The sequence below is a fragment of the Sus scrofa genome, chromosome 5 (assembly GCF_054392235.1).
Source record: "Sus scrofa isolate SSC_HxYL_T2T_F1_AM1 chromosome 5, Sscrofa_HxYL_maternal_Yorkshire_Landrace_v2.0, whole genome shotgun sequence".
NCBI classification, from domain to species: domain Eukaryota; kingdom Metazoa; phylum Chordata; class Mammalia; order Artiodactyla; family Suidae; genus Sus; species Sus scrofa.
Genome location: NC_139387.1, coordinates 79,521,144 through 79,531,625, shown reverse-complemented (window position 1 = coordinate 79,531,625; position 10,482 = coordinate 79,521,144).

The following is a 10,482-nucleotide window of genomic DNA, read 5'->3' as shown; positions in this document are numbered from 1 at the left end:
TTTTTGGGCTTTTATGGCCGCTACGGTGGCCTTCCAAGACTCTTGAACCATTACAGCCAGGATAAGTACTGCTCTCTCTAACAGAGGTATTCCAACAAACCCAAATAATCCTCTAAAGATAGAATGTCCTACCCCTCGGTTTTGAAAAGAGAGGCCGTTTTCCCACTAACTTGATAATTATCCCCGTGGGCCAGCCTCGTTCCAGGTATCCCCATGGCTCTTCATGCTCCAGTTTTAGGTCTGGCAGCAGACTAGTGGATTGCTGGTGGTGCTGGTGCTGGAGAGCAGGGTGTGGATGTTGGCAGTGTATTGACCTCTGTGTGTAATGTGTAGGTGAACCCACTTAGTGTTCCCTCCAGCTTGATGAGGTCCTCTACGGCTGTGGGGGAGCCTTGACCTCAACGTCTCGTACCCCTGTAGGGGTGTTCTCATGCGATCATGCCCAACAATCAGTCTTGTGTACCAAGTGTGACATTTGAGACACTATTGAACTCCATGCGTGGGGGAACCTGGATCTGTTTGTTGGTCATATAAGCTTTTATTAGGGTGGGGAGGACTCCCAATGTACCAGGAGTCAGAAGATATGCCACACAAATAAGCAACCTAGGGCCCTCTTCCCATTCCCGACTTCAAGCACAAGGGTTAGGGTAATTTCAATGGCTAACGTCCCCCACCAGAACACGAGTTCAAGTTAAGTCGCATGTGGAACTCCTCAGGCTTCTACCATGTGTAGACTGACCAGCTTCCAGGGGTGGCCAGAGCAGGGCTTAGAGCTCTCTGGCCATGGCGAAGGGAGTCTCTGGAACTTGACCCTGAGGGGATTCTTGAGGTGCTCTGCAGCCTCCCAGGTGTCTATGTCAGCAGCGCATGCAGCCTTCTTGGCTCTTGTGTGATGGATCCACGGGGTAATACCTGCAACCTTTATAGAAGTTGGAGTTGCTATGCGACCCTTAATTTACAAATGTTAATCAAGAGCCACATCAAAGAATGTATCGAATCCATGTTCCTACACTGACTACCTGAGTTAATACTCTGCCTCAATTCCCCCACGGGTTGGAGACTCCAACTGCAGGGAAAAGGGGCGGTGACTGCTCTGGCTTCTTCCTGCTGAAAAGGGGCATCATTAGGGAAGGCAGTTAGGTCTCCACTCATGGGACGGTCAAGTGGGCTTTGATACATTGCTTTGGGTACCCCTTCTGTCAACATTTGAAGGTTGATAGTTTTTAATCAGGATGTAATGAAGCAAGAAATACAATTAATTATACAGGGTCTGAATAAAAGGATCAAGACCACAGTGAATATGGTGAAGAAATATTTTCACCAGGAGGAGGAGGTCAGCTGGTTCCAGAGGGCAGCTCCAAAAGCTGGAGCTGGATAGGACAGCTCATGAATCTACTGTTGAAGATCTAGCAGGGAATTAGACACATTCTGTGAACAATCAGGAATACAACATTTAGATTTTATAATAGCCCAGGTAACTTGTATGGTTTTTCCGATTTCTCTGGCTGGTTATGAAATATTTGTATGCCGTTTCCTTGGTCAGCATGACATTGAAAGCTACCTTATGTCCTTGTAAGGAGTATGATTTATGGCACCACCTTACTTTTAAAGTTAACTTACTCAGATTTATTCTTAACAGTCCCCACCACGCACAAAATTCTCTTCTCAGTGTCCACTTCCCACACACCTTGTATCACTTTCTGTATCCGTATTAGTCTGTCCCTTATTTTCCAACCAGAGCAATCAGCTAAAGACACACTATCTTTCTTTTGCCTTAGTAAAATTCAATTCCATTCCTCATTCCTTCTATATTGAAAACACACACATTCTACTTTTCTCAAGCAACCACGGACTGTCCTTTATAATTTCTAAAAACACATGTTTTTCTCACAGAGACCATCTCAGGGTGGCACTGATCATATTGATTAAGCATTCCAAAGACCTTTAGTTTCTGTTTAGTAACTGATGTCTAAGTGTCTCATTTGACTTCTGTTAAACCTAGGTACGATAAGATATTATACCTAATGTTGACAGATGTAATGACACGTACGTATTAATTAGATCAGCAAACTTCAATTCTAATTTAAGATATTAATTTAATACTGAATATTTTCCAGTTTACATGAAGCTAAAGTTAATTCTGGCCAGTTACCTTCCATATTTTGAGAATTTATATACACGAAACCTTAGTCAAGGAAATGCAGAAAAAAGGCATCTTTTAAATCTAACACAGTAACCCACGCTGCTGTTTCTGGAATTTGTGAAAGAAGAGTGTAGGGATTGGGCACCACTGGATGTAATGGGACCAGTGTCTCATTTACTAGACAAAGGTCTTGTACTAGGCACCAATCCCTGTTAAGTTTTTGCGCTCCCAATATAGGAGTGTTACAAGGGCTGATACATTCAATTAATAATCTCTGTTCTCTTATGTTTCCTATAATTGGGATAAGTCCCTGTCATGCCTTGGGTCTCAGAGGGTACTGCTTCTGGCAAAGAAATAAATTCTGATCTTTAAGGCTTATTTCCACCAGTTGAGAATTCTTTGCTCTTCCTACTTTTCCTCCTATGGCCCAGACTTCTGAGTCAATATATACTTCCATCAAAGGCAGGCATAAACCTTAATTAGGCTACATTGCCATATGCTTTTTTTTTTTTTTTTTTTTTTTTTTTTTAGGGCTGCACCCTCAGCATATGGAGGTTCCCAGGCTAGAGGTTGAATCTGCAATCTATACCACAGCTCACCTCAGCTCTGGATCTCCAACCCACTGAGCAAAGCCAGGGATTGAACCCAAAACCTCATGGTTCCTAGTCAGATTTCTTTCTGCTGCGCCATGATGGGAAATCCTCCATTGCCATGTGAATTGAGGCTTTAAGCGCTTATAAAATATCTCTTTCTAAAAAAGGAGTTGGACTCTCTGGAACAATCAGAAAGGCACGAGAGAAGAAAATGGATTCCCAGTCACAACTCAAAGGTTGTGTAAAAAATTTTTCTAACCAGCTTGCGAGAAATATGAATATGGCAGATTCATGAGGGAGGAGCCCAGGATTGGAGAGGAGGACTGAAAAGTGGCTCCCGTGTCCAGGAGGAAGTCAATAGGCTCTCTTCCTACGTTTAGAGTCACCCAGGGCTCCTGAGTGGTGATAAGGACAGGAGCCATTATGGAAATGTCCCGTCAGTCTTGATCCTGGGCCTGAGGGGTCAACCCCAGAGACCTTCATCTTCGGGGGCAGTCCCTCTTCCAGTGATCTCCCCAACACATGGGGCAGGGCCTAGGTGCTGTGGTCTGAGGCTTGGGGCATTCCCATTTAAAGGGTCCCTCTTTTGCACAGAGGAAACAGGCTCAGGGCATAGGTCTCTGCCCTAGTCTTCTCACCTTGGAAGCTTCCAGGTTGACTCCCTATAGCCCTGTAACTAGAGCCTCAGCCTTTTCTCTGTCTCTCCTCTTGTTCTCCTTTCATTCTTCCTGGCCCCGACTATAACATACTTGAGTTGCTACTCCGAGGAGGGGCTCCAGGTCCTGATCAGGGCAACAAGCCAATTTTTGGAGCTTTCTCCATATATCTGGCACTGACTGAGCTATGAATTTATCCTTAAGAATTACTCAGCCCTCTGTTGTTTCTGGGTTCCTTGGTGTATGTTTTCTCAATGCCTTTCTGAGTCTTTCTAAGAAAGCTGATGGACTCTCTTGTTCCCCTAGTAAACCTCCAATAATTTTTAACGGGTTTTACTCATGAGGCTTTTAATCCCTCAACTATACAAGTAATAAAATGATTTCTATGCCAACTGTGGTTATCTCCCTCATCAGCAGGCCAACTGGGATCGCTCATAGGAACTGCCTGACACCCTGTGGGGAATCTTGTTCCTTCCTCTTCTAATCTGCCTCTGGCATTTATAGCATCATTCCATTCATCTTCCCCAGCTTTGAGCAGTTTCGAAGACTTTATGTATTTTTTTTTTCCACTTACAGCCAATGTCTGTTTTAGTAATAACATGATGTCCTTCCAGGCTAACTCAAAGGAGACCCTGAAAGACCTCAATATATCTGGGTCATCAGCCAATTTTCCCAAATCTGTTTTTATTTGCCTTAAGTCCTGAAGTGAAATAGATGTATGTATGAACCTGTATCGGTCCCCATTCTCTGTTTGCCACTTCTTGTACAGGAAGTCGAGAGGGATATAACTTTGGCACTGGAGGGGGAAGAGGAGGAGCCTTGGGTGGTATTGGAGAAGGCTGATTAACTTCTGGAGGGTCTGACCCAGTTGGGCCAGGATATGGTGGGCACCTAGGTCCTGAGGGAGTTGGCATAATGTACTGAGAAAGCCCACAAGCCTTCCTCAGTGTAGTGTCTTCCCTCATTGTAAAGAGGATCTGACACAAGGCACCTCTGACCATTCCCCTTCTCGTCTACCAAATAGGCCTCATTGAAGAATAGTATAAGCTGGAGAGCCTTCAGATGGCCATCACTCTCCATCTGACAGATTACGTAGTGGCCAGGATTTTGTGCAAAAGAAAATTAAATTTTTCTTTTTCAGAGTCTCTGGATCAAACTTTTTTCAGTTCTTCAAGGCACATGTCAGAGGAGTTGCTATTGAGCAATGCACCAGGCTTGAGGAGGTGGCTCCCATCCAAAAAAGAAAAGATCAGCATCCAGTGTCTATTGTCCCTTCTTGGTTATGTGAGGGCGTCCCCTCTCTTAGATGGAGCAGCTAGACACCCGTGGTCAAATGTCCCATCCGACCTCAGGCTGACTGGAATTAACCACTCTTTCCCAGCATAGCCTCCCTTCCCGTCATCCCTGCCCATTGCCTGTCTCTGGACAGAGGTAAAGAAAACCCAGGCATACAGGCACTGCCTGAGTTTTCAAATCCTAGGATGCTCGCTTTGACATGCCCTCTAGTTTCTAAGCCACAGATAACAGGTAAATTGGATGAACCAGCCATCGATTCCTCCAACCAGGGTGAATGTAAATTGCAAAAAGCAGAACTGACTATGCCCAGGCTCTGAGGCTAATGCTTGGCCTGAGTTGGGTGAATACTAGTTATGAACTCCTTTTCCCCCACAGGCATGGTAACAACTTGGGGTGGTCCTAACATCTAGAGGTCTATTTCCTTTGCCCCCACAGCTCCATTTGAGGTAATAGCAAAGGAAATGATGAAAGGTCAGGTTAGTTTTATACCATAATCTTCAGAAAATCCCTTTTTGAAATCTTTGATCACATAGTCTAGCACCATGGGTTTAGACTTGGGCAAACCCATGGTATCTTTCTGTGGATCTTGTCTGTGGCCTGATATTATGAGACCTTCTCTGACCTCGTGGGCAGTATCCCTAATAGCATTGCCTCCGCCACTCCTGAAAGCAAGACAGCTCCCACTCAGCTTGCTCTATGACTGGGGAGAGCACCTGCTTTGTTGCAACTGTCTCTGATCCATCTAGGAGGCCCCTGTTCTTGGGAAGGCACTCTCAGACACATTCTAATGTTTGGGCAAAGGACAGGAGACCTTGTACCCAATCCTCCCTATACCCTGATGACAGGCTTGTCTCCCTGACTCAGATCCTGGGCCTCCATGAACTGACAAAATGGGCAGTCCCACAGCTGGTTTAGAATCTGGGCCAGGAGTTCCTGGAGGCCCAGGGGCAAGGTCAAGTTAGATGATCTCCTTGGAGGAATTTATGGCCCAAATGGCGGGAGCACAGGGGTCTCTGGCTCATGGGCTTCTGGGTTAGGTCCCACCCCGTGTGGCCACCCTGTGCCGGTGTCGCAGACAAAACAAGGGAGGGTGCCCCCTTCTCAGAAGGTCCACCTGACCACCCCCCTCTCGGGAGTTTAGGTGCCTCTTAGAAATGGGCTGGTTCGTATAAGCCCCGAACTTGGATTGGACTCGCAGGGACGGAAGACAGTCTGCTACAGCCATAAGCCATATGAGGTCACCACGGAACTGCAGGTTGGGACCCACTCAGACTCCGTCGCTGCGAAGACCGTGGAGCCACAAACTTGAACCTGAAGCGCAAGTGAATCAGGCCGCTCATTCACCCTCACACACACTCAGAGGTCATCACATTGCCTCCCACTCCCTGGGAGTCCCTAACTAGCAGCTCCATCAAGCCCAACTTTCAATCGCCTACACCTGCCCGTTGCTCCACCCGAGAAAGAGGCTCCTCTGCTTCGGATCAGGAGGCATCCTCAGGGGGTGATCAGCCCCCTCTTCTGCCCGCTGGGGCAGGACCTGACTGGGGTTGGCCCGGGGCCTTACCTTGTCCAGGTGCCTTCCTGGTGAGTTGGTCCATCTCTCCACTGAGTCCAGTCAGGGTTCGGTCACCTGGGAGTCAGGAATGCCGCTCACGAAGGAGGACCCAGGATACCGTCCGGTGGAGCACCGCCTCATTGGGTTTGAGGCTCCCCAGCTCCCATGCGGCCTCATGCTGCTCCGGTGGCTCAAGGGGCCAGAACGGTTGGAATCTCACTCGGGCCTCCAGAAATGTTGCAGCGGCTGTCAGCAGCCATGTGGCCACAGCGTATCAGCTCTGGTGGCAGCCCTGTGGCCAATGTACCAGCTCCAGCAGCTCTGTGGCTGCAGGGGATCAGCTCTTTCACCCAGTGAAAAACCAAGCGAGCTCTCGGAGAGGTGGAGAACTCAGGTTCATTACGCCCACGGGCTCAGAGGAGATCGCTCTCGGAGTTTGAGCCCTGAGGAGGGGCTTCACAAGGCTTTTATGGGCTTCCTCTTCCGGGTCCGTACGGACGTGTGGGGAGGGGTGTTTGGGGCCATTGGCTGGACGTTGCGTAGTCATTGTGGCTGCTGGGGTCTCTCTTTTCTACCTTTTTATCGGGACATTTTCTCCTACAGACAGACATTTGCCCCTCTTCTTTTATATTCTGATATTGTGTTCAGTTCAACTAAATCAGCTCTATCTGACCAAGGATGAGCTGACCTTAAGTTGACTGTAAATGCTAAGTTCCGTGGTAGGTATAAACAGATAGCTAAGCAATCATCTGAATTGAGAATTTTGATACCCTAAATGCTAATTTGCACATATCTGGTGAAAAGTAATGGTGGGGGGGATTTAAGATTTGGGGAGAATTTGCCAGGCTACCATTTTTTTAACTTATAGAATTTTGGGAAGAATATGTGGAGTAGAGAAAGTTTTTGCCAGTCCAATAACTCTCCTTCTGTTAATATCATCTGATATTTCTTTTAGGGGAATCCTAACTCTCCACTCCATGTGGCCCTGGAGGAATTTCTATTACAGTACTCTTGCCATCTTCCAATTATCCAGAAGGGCAGCCAGGAGGCCAATGGTGGCTAAATAAAATACATCAACCTCCTGGGAATAGTAAGAATCTTTAATGAGATTTGGTGTCTATATTAGATCAGAAAAAAAGTCTCTATTATTTTAGGGCCACCCATCAGCAGAATGTACCCTTGGAACTGTTAGCTCCTGTGATTCCTGCCTCAGGGAGATAGTCTGCCTAAGAATGAAACATGCACACAGAGAATCAGCAGATGGAGAGACAGTCTTCTGAGAACATTATTTAAACTCTTATACTCAGTCTACCCCATAGATTCTGTTCCATTGTTTGAGCCAATGAATAACTTGTTTGTCCTAAGCTTATTGGAGTTGAGTGTCTATCATTTGCAACTGAAAGAATTGTGAATGACTGAAAAGTGTTATCCTTGTTTTACACAAAAGGAAACTAGCCTCCAAATGTCACATGACTTGTCCAAGTTCTACAAGGTATCTCAGGAGGTGATAACAGAGTTAGAATATAGTCACAGGTGTGTCCAAAGCCCATGCTTTTTGTATAACTGCATTTAAAGGGTTTTAAAAATGCACATGCACTAAAGCTCACTCTTTTGCTCTACAGTTTCATGAGTTTTGACAAATGCATAGACTTGAGTCATTGACACCTGTTTTGGCACACCCAAGAGTTCCCTTGTGCTGTTCCTTTGTGGTGAAACCCTCTTTCTATTTTTTTTTTCTTTTTTTTTTTTTTTTTTTTTTTTTTTTTGGTCCTTTGTGTCTTTTCTAGCACTGCACTTGCAGCATATGGAGGTTCCCAGGCTGGGGGTCTAATTGGAGCTTTAGCCTCCAGCCTATGCTAGAGCCACAGCAACTCGGGATCCGAGCTGCATCTTCAACCTACACCACAGCTCACGGCAACACCAGATCCTTAACCCACTGAGCGAGGCCAGGGATGGAACCCACAACCTCATGGTTCCTAGTCAGATTCATTAACCACTGAGCCACGACAGGAGAAAGCCCAGTTCACACTATTCTTAATGCTTGACAACTGCTGACTAGTTCTTTGTTCCTAGAATTTTGCATTTTTCAGAATTTCATATAAATGGAATCACACAGCCTTTCAAATCTGGCTTTTTTTCCCTTTAGCAAAATGAATCTGAAAGTCATCCATACTGTTGTACATTATAAACATAAATGGTTTATGAAAGCATGCTTAGAGCAGCTTTTCAATCTTATCCTCATTAGTGTGAGTGGAGCATATACAGGTTTTAAAAAGAAGAAAAGAGATATATACCTGGTGGAATAGTATTCTACCAAGATATATAACGACCTGGAATCCAGGAATATGACCTTATTTGGAAATAGAGTCTTTGTAGCTGTCATCAAATTAAGATGATGTCATACTGGATTAGGGTGGGCCCTAATCTGATGACTGGTGTTCTTCTGAGAAGAGAGAAGTGCAGACACTAAGACACAAAAGGAGAATGTCACATGACAACAGAGATCAGAGGCAGGCAGCTGCAAAGCCAGAAATGCCAAGAGTTGCCAACAACCCCAAGAAGCTATAGGGGAGGTGTGGAACAGGCTCCCCTCAGAGACTCTACCTGGAACCTTCCTTGCTGAACCTTGATTTTGGACTTTCAGCTTCCAGAACTGTAAGAGATAGGTGTCTGTTGTTTGAAGCCATTCAGTGTGGTCATTTGTGGTGTTAGCCCCAGGAAATTGATACAAGAAGGTATGAAGGTATGGGGGTTGCCTTTAAGGCAGCTTCCATCCAAGCCAAGGAGCCTGATTGAGGAGACCGGGTAGGTGAAGACTAAGTTCCTTCGCTTCACAGTTTTGCCTTAGGATGAGCCCGACTGAAATCTAGAGCCAAATAGTAATAGCACCGTGGGTACTGGTGTATATTCCCTCAAGCATCGAATTTATTAGGAGTACCTAAAAAGTTCAACCTGTTTTTAAAACATGATAAACAACGTAGAAACCAAATTTTGGTTTCCCCATCAACTAATTTTATAGTCAACTCATTCAAAACCACCATGTTTGCATTGTGAAAAAAAAAAAGTTGAAGTTGGGGAGTGGGCACCTTTCATCAATCTTTTTATTAACAATCTCTGGAAGATTAGAGATTCAGGAAATTAGGTATTAGAATTTAATTAACTTTTCAAGTTACATGAAGAAAAAAGAAAAAGAAAATCCGCATTCCTTTTGAGAAAAAAAATCTTCTGATGTGCATTTCAGTCTGCTGCTTGGATTTTTAAATAAAAACAAATCAGGGAATATTTTTAGTCAGCTGAAAGCATATTGCATTTTGATACTTAAGATGTAGAACCAAAAGATAACAAATGAGCAAATTAGTCATGAGCAAGTCGAGAGAACAGATTTTTTTTTTTCTTAAAAAATATTTAAGGAGTTTCCTGGGGCTCAGTGGGTTAAGGATCTGGTGTTGCACTGCAGATTGGATCCCTGGCCTGGGAACTTTCACGGGTTTCAGGTGTGGCCGAAAAAAGAGATATACAAATTATGTATACATGACATTTATGTGGTTGATTCAGTTAAAACTATAAGTTAATCTAACTTGTAGTCATTATGAAAATCTGTGATTCTCAAAACTGGCTCTCTTTCAGACTCTCCTGAACAGCCTAAACAGATACAGATTCCTATGCTTCACTGCCCAGATTCTGCCTCAGTAAGTCTGAACTGGGGCCTGGGGGATCTATTTTATTTTTTCAAATTTTTCAGGTCATCCTAAGGGACGACCAGGTCTAAGAACAACTAACATGGAAAATGCTCTCACAGAAAGAAGCTTTGATCTCCCAAAGCCTGGAGAATAAGAGCTGGGGTCAATCCAAGGTCAAATACCAAAAGCAAAATACTAGAATGGGAAGTAATATAATACTTAGGGTCAAGCAACAGAGGCAGGGTCTAAAAGGGAAACCAGGATGCAGGGTGGAAGCAGGCTTCATGAAACAGGAAGCGAGGTCAGAATGCAAAGGAGAAATCACAGTCAGCATGCAGGGGAGGATGAGAGACCAGAATATGGGAAGCCCTGAGATTCAGAATTTGGAGTTCAGTCTGGCTCAGGACCCAGAGAAAGCTTTACCTGCAGGAGACTCCTGTCTGTAGCAACATGCTTTTAACTCTATTAAGAGTATCAACTCATTTAGGGTTTAACTATATCTTCTTTCAGCATTTAGCAGCTTACTTTAGTGTCCAGCATTAGACTGAATAATATTCAC